The sequence below is a fragment of the Heterodontus francisci genome, chromosome 13 (genome assembly GCF_036365525.1).
Source record: "Heterodontus francisci isolate sHetFra1 chromosome 13, sHetFra1.hap1, whole genome shotgun sequence".
NCBI lineage: Eukaryota > Metazoa > Chordata > Chondrichthyes > Heterodontiformes > Heterodontidae > Heterodontus > Heterodontus francisci.
Window position 1 is genome coordinate 35,291,479 of NC_090383.1, and position 13,523 is coordinate 35,305,001.

General features: G+C 41.3%; 1 protein-coding gene across 1 annotated transcript in view; it reads right to left on the reverse strand.

Moving 5' to 3' along the window:
• LOC137376333 (filamin-A-interacting protein 1-like) overlaps positions 1 to 11,914 on the reverse strand; it is a 412,771-nt gene extending 400,857 nt beyond the window's left edge. Inside the window, exon 1 of the mRNA XM_068044658.1 lies at positions 11,749 to 11,914. The gene's annotated coding sequence lies outside the window, so the exon portion shown is untranslated. The remainder of the gene's footprint in view (positions 1 to 11,748) is intronic.
• Positions 11,915 to 13,523: the final 1,609 nt, after the last annotated feature.

A 13,523-nucleotide genomic window follows, 5' to 3' on the forward strand; every position in this document is an offset into this window, starting at 1 on the left:
GCCATGATCGTAATGAATGACGGAGCAGGCTCAAAGGGCTGAATGACCTAATCCTGCTCCTATTTTCTATGTTTCTAAGACCCCACTGCAAACATATTTCCCTACCCATCGATTCCACCCTCTCCCTGGGAACTGAGACTGAACCAGACCAATCGTAACCTTGGTGTTGTATTTGTCTCTGAGATTAGCTTCCAATTGTGTATCTGCTTCATCACCGATACCACTTACTTCCATCTCCATAACATTGCCCATCTCCACCCCTACCTTCAAGCTGCTAAAAACCCTCTGCTGATAAAGTCTCATCCATGCTTTTCTTCCCTGTAGACCTGACTATTCCAGCACTCTCCTGCTGAACTTTCCATCTTCCACCCTCTGTAAACTTGAGCTCATCCAAAACTCTGCTGCTGATACTCTAGCTCGCATCAAGTTCTGTTCACCCATCACCCCTGTCCTCGTTGGTCTACATTGGCTCCTACAATCAGCCCACCACACCTAACTCCATTCCCTTTTCCTTATACTCATGCACTCTGTATCAACTCTCACCAGTGTGCATGGAAAACATTGAATCAAGGATAAAGTGACTGATCAGCTCCACAAACTGGGCAGTGGGGTCCACCATGATGAATTTTCTCATGATGACTCTGGCAGCTTCCATGCCATGCACACGGCTGCCAACTTGGCTTTAGGAGCCAGTGTTGACAAGGGCTTCTGGACAGTCACATCACTCTTGCACTCTGTTCTCACACAGAGCTGTAGGAGCTGTTCCGACCAGGTGAGAAAAGTGTCAGGGGGTCCCTCTCGGCCTTCACCTGGCCTTACTGTAACAGGATTTAATTTTCAACACATCGTATTGTAGCTCCCCTTGGTAAGTCCCTGTTCACCACTTTCCAGTTATAAGGCAAAGAAACCAGCGCAAACAGGCGATCTTAGGTTTGAAAAAGAAAAACTGAATGTTATTAAACTTAAACTCTAATTCGGTTAATGCCTACGGCTACATGAGGCACCCACGCTCGGATGCATACGCGATACACACATGCAAATAGAGACAGAAAAGAACAGAAGAAAAATAAAGTGGAAAAGTTTGAGGCAGTATCTGAAGAGTTTTTGTTACGGTTCTTAGAGCTCACTGTAGGGTCCTTGATTGTAGATCTTGCTTTTCGTTGGGGCCCAGTATTCTTCTTAAACTTTGTTTGCTGTAGGAGACTTTTTTCTCTTGGGGTTCACGTGTCTTCAATGGATTCAGAGGCTTCTGTGAAAGAGATGGGAGCAGGCAGACAGGAGAGGCTGTGGCGAGCCAGCCAGGAGAGATCTTCTCAGTCCAGGAGAATTCTGCTTTCTGCCCAAACTGTTTGTACAAATTCATTAAACTCAGGTTGCCCAGCAGGTTAGACATGTGACTAGCTGGTTTGACCATATCCGTTTGTGTATTCGGCCATCTTAGCGGTCAACCTGGAATGCGAGCTCCCCCACCTTCAACGTCTGGTGATCAAAAGTCCATTGTGGGTTGAATATGTTAGGGAATGACTGCTTTGTCTTTCCAAACACTGTCTGTTAATATGCAAATGTATTTCCAGGCATGGCTGATCTGTTTAACAAGTCCTTTCTTCACTGCAGTAACAGTTTAAAATCAATGTTCATGACAAAATTCATGTGCCTCATTCTTGGCAGGTGGGGGCCTAGCATGACAGAGTGTTGCGTGGAGAATGGCCTTGGCTCTAATTGAGAAGCATTGGTTCTCCTCTCTCATCTCCAACACCTACTCCACCAGTGCCCTTGTTAATGCCACATAGCCATCTTCCCCAGATTACCCCAGCCCACACTAAGAAATGATGCAGTCTGCAGCCAGTGCTCCAAGGCCCAGAGAGCTGCTTGAAGTTGCCCGGAACAGCCAGATGAAGTGTCTTCAATGGAAGCTCAGAAACCTTCCACCTTCCTAGCTGTAGCTATTGGAGCTACACCTTGCAGGAACACGAGGATAGGTAAACAAGCACAAAAGACAGGCACAAAGGGGTTTCACAACAATGATTCTTAATTATTCCTGTTAAATACAGGCACAGATGGAACTGTGTTTTAGTACGAGTTTCTTTTTCTTTGCATTTGGAGTTTATGTTAATATTTGTCGTGAAGTAGATGTATTGGGGATGTGAGGGATGGTTCATGCGAAATACTTTTGGATGTGTTGCTTTCTAAGAACTCTGGTAGCTTGGGCCATTGGTGATTGATGCTGCTGCTCTTTCTCCTCCTCTTCAACATATAAACTTAAAAAGGAAAAATTTACAGGGTTCTGGAAAAATACTGAGGGAATGGATTGGATAGCTCTTTCAAACAGCATGGCAGATCGAATGGCCTCTTGCTGTAAGATTCTATTCTTTCTGCTCTTTCTCTTCCTCCTGAAGCATTTCTTGCTGCACACATGGTAATAAGAGCTAACCCCTCATCCCAAAGTTATGGAGAATGCAGCATGATCACGAGTCTGAATTGACAGTCAAGGCTGTACTGCAACGTTCCTCCTGAATGATCCAGACAAGGGAAGGGTTGCTCAAGCTCGTCGACTGTCTGCTTGATGACATTTCTGGTAGCGGCATGGCTCTCGTGGTAGACCAGCTCTGCAGCTGTGTCTGCGTTTCTAACAGGTGTCATGAGCCATAACTGAAGGGCACAGCCCTCATCATCCAGTAGGTAGCCCACAACCTGGATGTCCTGGTTGGAATAAAGGCAGCACAGAGAACTGGAATGAATGAATCATGACTGCTGCCAGGAAACCAGGCACAGACCTGTATGATGTGCTCCCTGCGGTCACATACAAACTGGATGTTGAGGGAGTGGAATCGCCTCCTATTCAGAAAGATGAAAGGCTGGTGTTAGGAAATATGCAAGGCAATACGGGTGCAGCATATGGTACTCTGAGGAAGCCTGCATTGCAGGAAAAGCCGAGCGCTTTATCATCTGACTTTGCTCTGTTCATTGGTATAGAGAGCCTCGGTGTCCTCCCAGATACAGTGGGGGACTGAAAATTGGATGATGTCACCTGCTGCGGCCTGAAAAAAGCCCATGATATAAAAGTTAAGGGCCATAATGACCTTGATAGCTGCAGGCAGTGCTGTCCGTGCCCTGGTTTGAGTTGTGGCAGTAACATGTGCCTATGTAGTTTGGCAATAACCTCAATGAAACGAAGGCACCTGACACATTGCTCCTCAGTAAAGTTAAAGGAGGAGAAGTGCTCACTGAAAATCCGCTGTAGGTATGGCCTCCTGCACAGTGCCCTCACCCTCAAACTTCTCCCAGCTGCTCCTGCTCCTCTTGGCTCCTTCCCCTGGTCCTCATGTCCCAAAAGCATACCTACTAGTCCAGCAATGACTGCAGTAAAACTGTTTTGAAAAACTGTCCAGCATCAGCAAAAACGTGCTAGCAGAAGTCAGAAATCAGTTGTGGAATGCAGACTTTAACCAGCAATCTAAAATGACAATCCCACAACTAGCCTATATGTAATGGATGAAGCCTTTAGACGGTGCTGCTGAATGGTCCTTCAAGTCTGTTATCATTACAAGTTGATCACGAGACAAGTCAGACACTGGGTAGTTGAATTTCATAAAAGGGTTCTACAACAAGATTAGGAGCCTATTTAAATATTTTAATTAGGTTTTTTAATACTTCAGGCCTTCACTCCAGACACTTACATAGAGGAGATCCAATACATATTGAGGCATATTGAAGACACAAAATTAACGTGTGTACGCTCTCGCCATATTGAAGCATAGCAACATAGAAAGATTTCTTTAAAGAATGAGGCCATTCGTGTCTGTGCCATGTCAGCCGGAAAAGATCTATCCAGCTCAGTCCCACCTTTCAGTTCTTGGTCCATAGCCCTGTAGGTTACAGCACCTCAAGTGCATATTCAAGTGCTTTTTAAATGTGGTGAAGGTTTCTGCCTCTAACACCCTTTCAGGCACCCTAAGGTTCTCATTTTACACCTGTAGAACGAGTGTGGCACAATCAGATTTCTTGGCCAAAGAGTGCAATAAATCGTGTTTAATTCTCATGGATTGACACACTTTTCCTTCACCTTGGCGGATGCAATTAATTCTTCACCAAATATAGAGAGCATTAAAACATCAATGTGAAAATCAATATGCAATTTTTCTTTCTTAGAAAAAAGTGTTTCTATCTGGACTGTTAAATGCTTATCAGTTTTTCGGTTTTCAACTCTTTAGGGTAGAGATTGGTTTTGCATGGTAGCACAGAAAAGGCTGTATCACATAAGATGCCTCTTACATTCCCCGCCCAATATGCAGTTACATTGAAGTTAATGGAACTGAATATCAGCAGGGCTTATAGTGGGAAGCCTATGGGATGGCACCAGTTTTATGCTACGGCCCAATATGAATTTCTATCCTCTTATCTCTCTATTTGTACAGTGTTATTTCTTGAATTTCTTTTAAATGTCTACAGTTTGGAGAAATGGCAATGTCACCTTGGTATTAAACAGTGACCGTGTTCAAAGGCCCAAGTCATCATGGTCTCAAAATTAGAAAATGATCGTAATCAGAGCTTGGAGAATGATATGGTATAAACTGCCTGATGCAGCTGAACACCAAAATCCCAGCACATCACTGAGACCAACTAATTTAGTTGCATGTTTCCTCAGCACTGATTACATAAATCTGCATTAGCGTAGGTGTGATTAAAATACCTCAGCATCATCACAACGGAGATGAGAAGGAGGCCACTGGAGCTTCTGAAGAAGGTATCTAGATATCATAGGCTCACATTTGTCCAGAATTTCATTTTTCCCAATTGCTTAGTGAGTTTAACTAGTGAAGAGCTGGACTGTACAACCAGAGAAGGTTCTAAGATCCAATGGGCCAGATGGCCTCAGTAAGAAATGGTGGTTAGTGTGCATGGCTAGGCAGGGGAGAATCAGCCAGGTTTCCTGTTCCTGATTGCTTTCCACTGAGGTTCAGGTTCAGTTGTGACATCACCTTCAGGTTGAATTTTTTTAAAGTTCATTCTCAGGTTATGGGGTGACTGGCAAGGGCAGCATTTATTGCCCATCCCTAGTTTCCTTGCAAAAGTGGTGGTGAGCCTACTGTTTGATCCGCTGTAGTCCATGTGGTGAAGGTACTCCTACAATTCTGTTAGGAAGGAAGTTCCAGGATTTTGGCCCAGCGACGAGGAAGGAACTGCAATATCTGTCCAAATTGGAATGGTGTGAGATTTGAAGGGGAACTTGGAGGTGATGGTGTTTCCATGAACCTTCTGCCTTTGCCCTTCCTGGTGGTAGAGGTTCCAGATTTGGGAAGTGCTGTTGAATAATCTGCCAACATTTACTCTGAGGGCTTCTACATGAATACGGTGTGGTAAGGTACAGCAATGACCAGTGCCTGTAGACATACCCCACCCAGGAGTCAATGACTTTGGGAGGGAAGTAAACTGGTTGAGATTTTTTTAAAAGTTGTTAGGGACTGAACTACGCTGTGCAACACCCAATTTTTAGGGTGTTGTGGCCAATTAACACTGAAAAATAGGGTCCAAGATGTACACGCGCACTTCGAACACGAAGTGTACAAAACGCTATCTTGGTAAAGAAGTTTGCCCACGTGCACCTAACAACCACCAACAGCATGCAGAGCAGTGAGATTATAACCCAAATCAGCGTGCAATGCTGATTTGATGCCAGCGCTGCCATTTTCCAACTGCACACTCCAACCATACTGCTATCCCATGCCTGTTTTCAGGGTTAGCCAATCTAACCCCTGTTTAGTTTAAGGAACACATTTTACATAATTGGGATCCGCAAATAAAAAAGAAACAAAAGTCAAATATCTAACATTGATTCCCTTTTAAAAATGAAACATCTTGGTTTGGGTTTGTGATGATCACAACCAATACAATGGTGCAAATGACTACATTGCAAAAAGACATTCCCAGTAATTCTCCAGCTCACAGGTTTATGCATCATGGAGCATGTACTAAAATAGCACTGTGATCTCACAGCATGTGCTTCCTTTATATTTCCCTCTCCCACTCTATAGATTAGATACCAGAACTTCATTATCTCTTATGTGCAGCAGTAGTGCTGCACAGATTGATTGATGCAATGAAGACAAGCGTAAGAAATAATTGCCCTTACATGTGAGTGATGTGTGGGACGCAATACATTCCCTAGAAACTTCAGAACAAATAAGGAGGTTTGGCAATTACCACACAGCTCTGTAAAGCATTTCACTACATTGTCAAAACACATGAGAATATTGTTTAAAAATATGATGTAATCGTTCCTGGCAATATGAAACATACTTTCAGCATTTATAAACACAGTGCTAAAATGGCAATCATTATGTGATAATGTGTCCTTGGGTCTGTTAATGTACTTGGGCTAACACAATGGAGTCAGCCATGGGCTCTCCCCTCTGTTTCTGAAGGTCTCATTCTCACTGATAGCTGTTAGCTCCTTCTCTTATCCACCGTTACCAAATGATGCTTGCATTACAGCTTCTGGTTCTATTCTGCTTCTGGTTGAATAACATCTGATTTGCAGTTTCTATTTTATATTTGAAAAGATAAAAAATTTGGTTAATTCAAAATGTGCACCTGTTTTGTAGATACTACTACAAATTACATTCAGAGACCTGTATAGCTGTCAAATCACACACAATAACAAAACTAACAGACTGATTCATGGTGATATTACGGATCTTTCTTTCATACAGAACTTACAATCCAGAAACAGGACATTCAGCCCAACTGGTTTGTTGATTTTTGTGCTCCTCCCCCTTTACTTCATGTAACGCTATCAGCATATCCTTTTATTCCTTTCTATCCCGTACTTATCTAGCTTCCCCTTAAATGCATCTATGCTATTTGCCTGAACTACGGCATGTGGTAGTAGGTTCCACATTTTAAGCACTCACTGGGTAAAGAAGCAATTTTGTCCCCTCCTTTTTTTGTTTCCAGTTTTTCAGGTCTGATTGGAGCATGTATGCTTATCTGGCTGAAATGATATCTCTTTTGCCTTCCAGGTGTGATGAACAACCTTCACCTAAAACAATATTCTGTCTATTCTCTTTTGAGATGTTGATAGGGCCTTCAGCAACAAATGGGCAATCCACCATCTACAAGACACAAGTCAGGAGTGTGATGGAATACTCTCCACTTGCCTGGATGGGTGCAGCTCCAACAACACTCAAGAAGCTCAACACCATCCAGGACAAAGCAGCCCGCTTGATTGGCACCCCAACTACAAACATTCACTCCCTCCACCACCGACGTACAGTGGCAGCAGTGTGTACCATCTACAAGATGCACTGCAGCAATGTACCAAGGCTCCTTAGACAGCACCTTCCAAATCCGTGACCTCTATCAACTAGAAGGACAAGGGCAGCAAATGCATGGGAACACCATCACCTGCAAGTTCCCCTCCAAGTCACACACCATCCTGACTTGGAACTATATTGCTGTTCCTTTACTGTCGCTGGGTCAAAATCCTGGAACTCCCTTCCTAACAACACTGTGGGTGTACCTACCCCACATGGACTGCAACGGTTCAAGAAGGTAGCTCACCACCACCTTCTCAAGGGCAATTAGGGATGGGCAATAAATGCTGGCCTGGCCAGTGACGCCTACATCCCATGAATGAATAAAAAAAAGATGGACACCAATTGCATCATTCTTCATGTGTGTTTAGGAACAAATAATGCAATAACAAACTGGACATTCGACATCATCACATCACTTGCACATGACACCATTATAACTAAAACACAGTGCTCTTCTTTCTCCACAAACAAATATAAATTTTGCCAAATACTTTAGTGTGAAGACAGTGCTCCTTTAATACAACTTTTAATCACAACTTCACGAAGCAAAATTTTACAATTGATCATAATGACTTGGACTGAGTGTCCTTTTATCTATGTTTATTCTGCAGCCTGTACACCACAGACTGACGTCATATTCTGAGACATCTGTGAAGAGTTTGATCTCTTTGTTGCCAAAAATACTGAGTTGATTTCATCAGAAAGTCAGGCCCACTTTTGTGCTCTTTATTATCATGGTTAGCAGGACATCTGGACCAGTCTAAATAGGGTTATTAGTTTAAATTAAACTTGGAAGAAAGAAAGCACAAACATTTTAGTGACAGACATGAGTTCTGGCACCACAGCATGCTTATTGTGCCACTGCAGATTTATACTAAAGTGGGAGGGGAGGGGTGGTGGTTGGTGATTATTTTGTGTTCATCAAAGCGAGGGATGTGAAGAGCTGGGGAATTAAATATATTCCTATTTATGGCACCTGGTGTCAACATCAAGTATTCCAGTACAGGTTTCCCATAGTCAGCTACAGAGTAAGTTACTGTACTAGGCCAATAAATCTGCCTTAGCTCCAAATTCAGAAGATGACACAGAAACTGGATTGGAAACACCACCAAATGACGTCTTTAGCTGCCAATGTTCCAAAAAAGATGGCAAGCATGTGACATGGTGTTATTCCTCCAATATGTGGTAGCAGGAATGTAGAGACATGCAGATGTTTTACTGGGGTGAGAGGGAATTCAGGTTGCTCTCATATGGTCCCATGTGTTGGATAAGAAATACAACGCCAGTGGATTGGGAGAAGGCAATCCATCTCACCCTGTTGAAAGCAGGAGATGCATGACTTGAGAAGGAACTAATTGGCAAAGAAAATCAGGGGGAAGGGTATGACATGCCTTTAAGACAACGATCATTCTGGGATAGAGGTGAAGGTGACACCTTTTGTCCCAACCAAGCCCCATTACAAAATGGCAAGAGTGTTGCATTCCCAGTAGAACTGATGTCAATAAGTGAAGCTAAGCATAAACTGTACTGGCACTGGTTTGTTTTTCTTTCTAATCCCCCAAAATTACTTATGGAAACAGTTCACGTATGAAAGCATGGACATTAGAAATGCAATACACACATATACTAACATGAAAAAGCTGAGTTTTGGCCTCTTGTATGTGTAAAAACATTTAATTCCATATATTTACCAAACTGGCCTTATTGTCTGATAAATTACATCTCCAAATCAAAGCCTCTATGTAAGCAGAGCAATATTAAAGACTACATTCTTTTCCAAAAGAAACTTTCTAAACACAAGCTGATTAAATTTTGATTACTGATTGGAAACAAAAATAGTGAAATACTTCTGAAAAATTATGAGAGGTTTCATGTTACGCAGGACACCACATATGACAGTACACTTTCCTGAAGCAAAGACTGCAACAGCTTCATGCCACAAACAGTTCCTAGCTATTTAACCTTTGTAACAGCCACAAAATTCAACTCCAAAAAACGACCTGCTCAATGCTACTGTCCTTTCCCGTGTGTGTGGCATAGATAGACTTGATGATTCACGTAGATTTGCATTTCAACCACTATCAAGTTTTACCTTAGCTTGTCCATTTTTGTTAACTTAACCCCTTCACCAGGACAAACCTACATAAGGGTTTTAGGGAAATGTTCTCCAGATAGCATTAACCTATATATAGGGGATCAGTGCAATTAACATAATGCACCAGATCATTCCAGTCACATTAGCAGAAACACAGTAGGCTGCTCAGTGGGTTTCGTTTCCAAAAGACGAAGGAGGTCAATGTTAAAGAACTGAGGCTGTAGATGTGGCTGTTGTTATTTATGACTTTACAATCCAGTGTGAGTAATGATCAACTGGTGTGGTTATCTGCTGATAAACAGGAGGCCCTATGAAAGATGTAGAGGCTTAGCTTTTTGACTTCCTCTGATGCTGAGGCAGTCTCAACATTCATTTTGAGCAGATAGTTTCTGTTTGTTTTCAGTATTTTAAATAAAATTGTCTTATGTTTCAGTCATTTGCAACTGCTTTCTGACAACTCCATACTTGTAGCAGCAACCAAATTCTGAACGTGGAAAGATCTGTGCATTCCAGAGTATAAGTCACTAACAATTCTACTTATTAAATTAGGTCAAGTGATCGGAATGTAGCCAGATCAAAGGTCGAACCAATGGGCAATTTGAGTATTTTTGTTTTTAAAGAAATCCTGGAGATCTTTAGGATAATTTGAGGATATACACTGCAAAATCCAGCAAATAAACCTCATATGCTTTTAAGTCCTTGCTTATAAGTTACTTTATTGTTGCTGTCATTGTATAAAGCCTGTATTTCATACTGAAATACAGACCACTCTTTCATCTTTACAGGACATAAGCACATGAATTTCTATATGATTTATATGTCAGATTTTATAAGTAGCGTCCTGCAGGTTTCCTTTGAATTATACTTCCTATTTTTGCCCAAAGTTAATCCTCTACTTTTATGCCACCAGGAGTGATGACATCATAGCCAATGTTTGCATACTTCCCAGAACTCTGTTCTTTATTTTCAATACTAGGCAACAGGTGATGAAGGATGGGCACATCTCAATGATTTTAGACCTTTATCTGCTAAGTAGCTTTCAAAATACACTCATGGTCTTTACAATATATGTATAAAATTGATTTTCCTTGGAGGTTAGATAATTAATTCAAATTTTCCAAAATAACACTTACTCAGTGGAAGACTGTAAATTTCTTATATTTTTATTTCTAATACAATGAAGCCTCAATACAGTTTTCAAAGGGTTAACATTTGCAAGATGATCCCAGTGATATTGATGGCAAGTTACTGCCAAACAACTGCTGAATAATCAGCAACAATGACACAATACAAAACATGGATCATTCCAAGGGAAAAGAAAATCCTGGGAATACTGTACTCTTGACTGTTTCAGAATAACGGAAAATTCTCAGCCTCATAAAAGGATCTTTGAAATGATGAACTGTCTCAAAATTTTGTATTATGACTTCTATACACAGTATGTTTGTGGATTCATTCCAGATTTAATTTGCATAAACTCGCAGTCTGAAAATGACAGTCTTTCCAACCGTCTCATGGGATGGGCCAATAACTGGAGTTTCATCTGCTCAGACTAGTATTTCTATTGCTGCAGGATTGGCCTTTACATAAAAGATATGGCTAAGACTGCTAGTGAGAAAAGATCTATGCAGCCTGTGTGACCAATCACATCCAGAACGTCTGTCTGGGATATTTACCGCAAAGTAGAACAAAATATTAAACAGATGGCAGTTGCTTGAGATACAATGCTCTCAATAGTGCCCCACGAAATATCCAAATTACAAAGAGGTAAATTGCAAAATAAGATTTCAGACAGCTAGTTTTTCCATTAGGAGAGATTGTTTCGTATTGTTTAGCTTCTTTAAAGATATCAACCATTTGTCTGAACTGCACAAGGCATTTCTTTAAAAACTGAAATTTTTTTTACCGAAAAATTAAAATGACAAAGAAATCCCAGTCCAGTGCTCAAAAAGTTATGTTGTTCTATTGAGAAAGCAGAGTTACTGTTGATAGGAAGAAGAGAATAAAAGTTCTCAGTTTTGCTGACATTTAAATTTTGTTATCAAAACAGTTTCAAACATTGACATACACTGAAGCTATTTTACATCAAGTTTACGAGTGCTTGAATAGTTACAACAACACTATTAGAAAGATTGTGTCTAGTTGTTAGTTTGGATTTGGAAAGGAAAAGAGTATCAACTTATTCACAGTTTAAAAGATGCACATCAATACTTGGGCTAAATGGCAAATTTATTTTCCACTAAATGTAAACAACAGTAAAAGTTTCACTATAGAACCTGTGATTCAGTTTTATCATTTATTTATTTTATAAAAGAGATAACGAGAAACTTCACTTACCTGAGATTTGTGCTATCAAGGCACAGAACACAAAGTCACTGGCTACAGATGTGGTTGTTCCACAATCTTTGGGCAAGATCAGATCAGGCAAATATTTCCACAGTATAGAACAGATGAAGATGAGTTCGTTACAGCTCTCAACCCAGCATCCGCTGAGATCATGCAGGAAATAGTGGAGAACAAGGTGAGAGCATGTTTCTTCTCTTCAGATGAACTGGCCACCAGAAAAGGTCCAAACAGGCTCCTGATTATAAACTGTCAGTGTTTGGAAAATGAAGTCTGTTGCTCTCCTGTTTAATGTCTCACTGCTGTGTTTCCTCTGCTGGTGCTGATACAGCCCTCAGATACTGTGACAGTGGTGGCTATGTAGGAATCAGCTCCTCTGAGCTATATTTAACCGGTGTTCTCAGCAAGTCAAGCTTGTCAACAGCTGAAAACTTTGTAGCAGTTCTCTTTGCTGTGGAACAGCTGAGCTGTTCGTATTTATGAAGAGTTACAGCCGAACTGCCACATACTGAGGGAAGAAGGAGTGAAACCATCAAATCCTTCTGTGGCCTCCTGCCAAATATTTCATCTGCATACAGACACTATTTTAGGTTACACAGCTTTCCTCTTAATGTCAGCTCCTATTTGATCAGTAAAAATGGATGTTGTCCACAAATGCAGAGCTTCTCTGCATATGACATCAACAGACAGTAAGTAAAGATTCTGTGTGACAAAGAATCTTACCAGTTTGAGTAATTTACATGAAAAAAGTGAAATGTTTTCTGGATGACACAGAGCAGCATGCGACAACTCATACATTCTCAGAAATCAGCAACTTGGTATAACCTGCAAGAAACTACACGCAAAAAAGAATCCGTGGAATTGCATTTTATTCTTTGGTTGCTGTCACTTTAAACTTTTGAACCCTTTCAGTATGAAATGCACAAATTATTTGCACTCCATTTGAATTTATTCTAGTGTACATCTTATCTGTCAGTGTTGTCTTCTTAAGAGTTAAAGCAATGACAAGACTTTTGGCTTTATCCACACAAACACATGCGCTGCAACCACCTATAAAGGGCCACTTTCTGAATATGTCCCACAAGTGAGGAACCTCATCCACTGAACACATCAGGGAATCACAAACATGCTGCCCATAATATTCTATTAAATAATTGTAATGAACGGAAAATCATGGGCATGCTGCACATGGATGACGGAGCGGGAGGCATCCAGAAAATCTGCCCTAAAAGGAACTGCAAAAACTGAAAATATGAGGCAGGCGAGGTAGACACAAAGGGAAAACCATAAGGTCGCGAATTGGAAAATTCCTATCTTTTCCCAGACTTTAACCTGTTTCAATGTTGGTGCAGTAGCTGTGTTTAACATCATTTACCTTGATGAGAGTCTATTGGTTCAGTTGTAGAGACTACTACGCAGGAGACATCATACCTAATTCTTGTTCTTTGAGGCAAATTTATTTGTCACTCTTCCTTCATGTATATCTCCTTTTCTGGGCTGGACTTTAAGAGCTCAAAAAATGACAAGAGCCGCCGCAATCACAAGCCCGGTGGCTCATTTAAATAGCGGCCGACCCATACCCCCAAATCTCATGGAGGCTCTCCGTCCCCAGAAATGGCGTCAGCTGCCTGTGCGCAGGCGCTGGCACCATTTTTAAAAGGGCAGCCAGCCCTGCCGCCCAATTTAAATTTTTTAAGTCCGAACCCCAAAATTAAATAAATAAATTTCTAACACCCTTTTCCCACCCTCCAATGACAATTACAGTAACT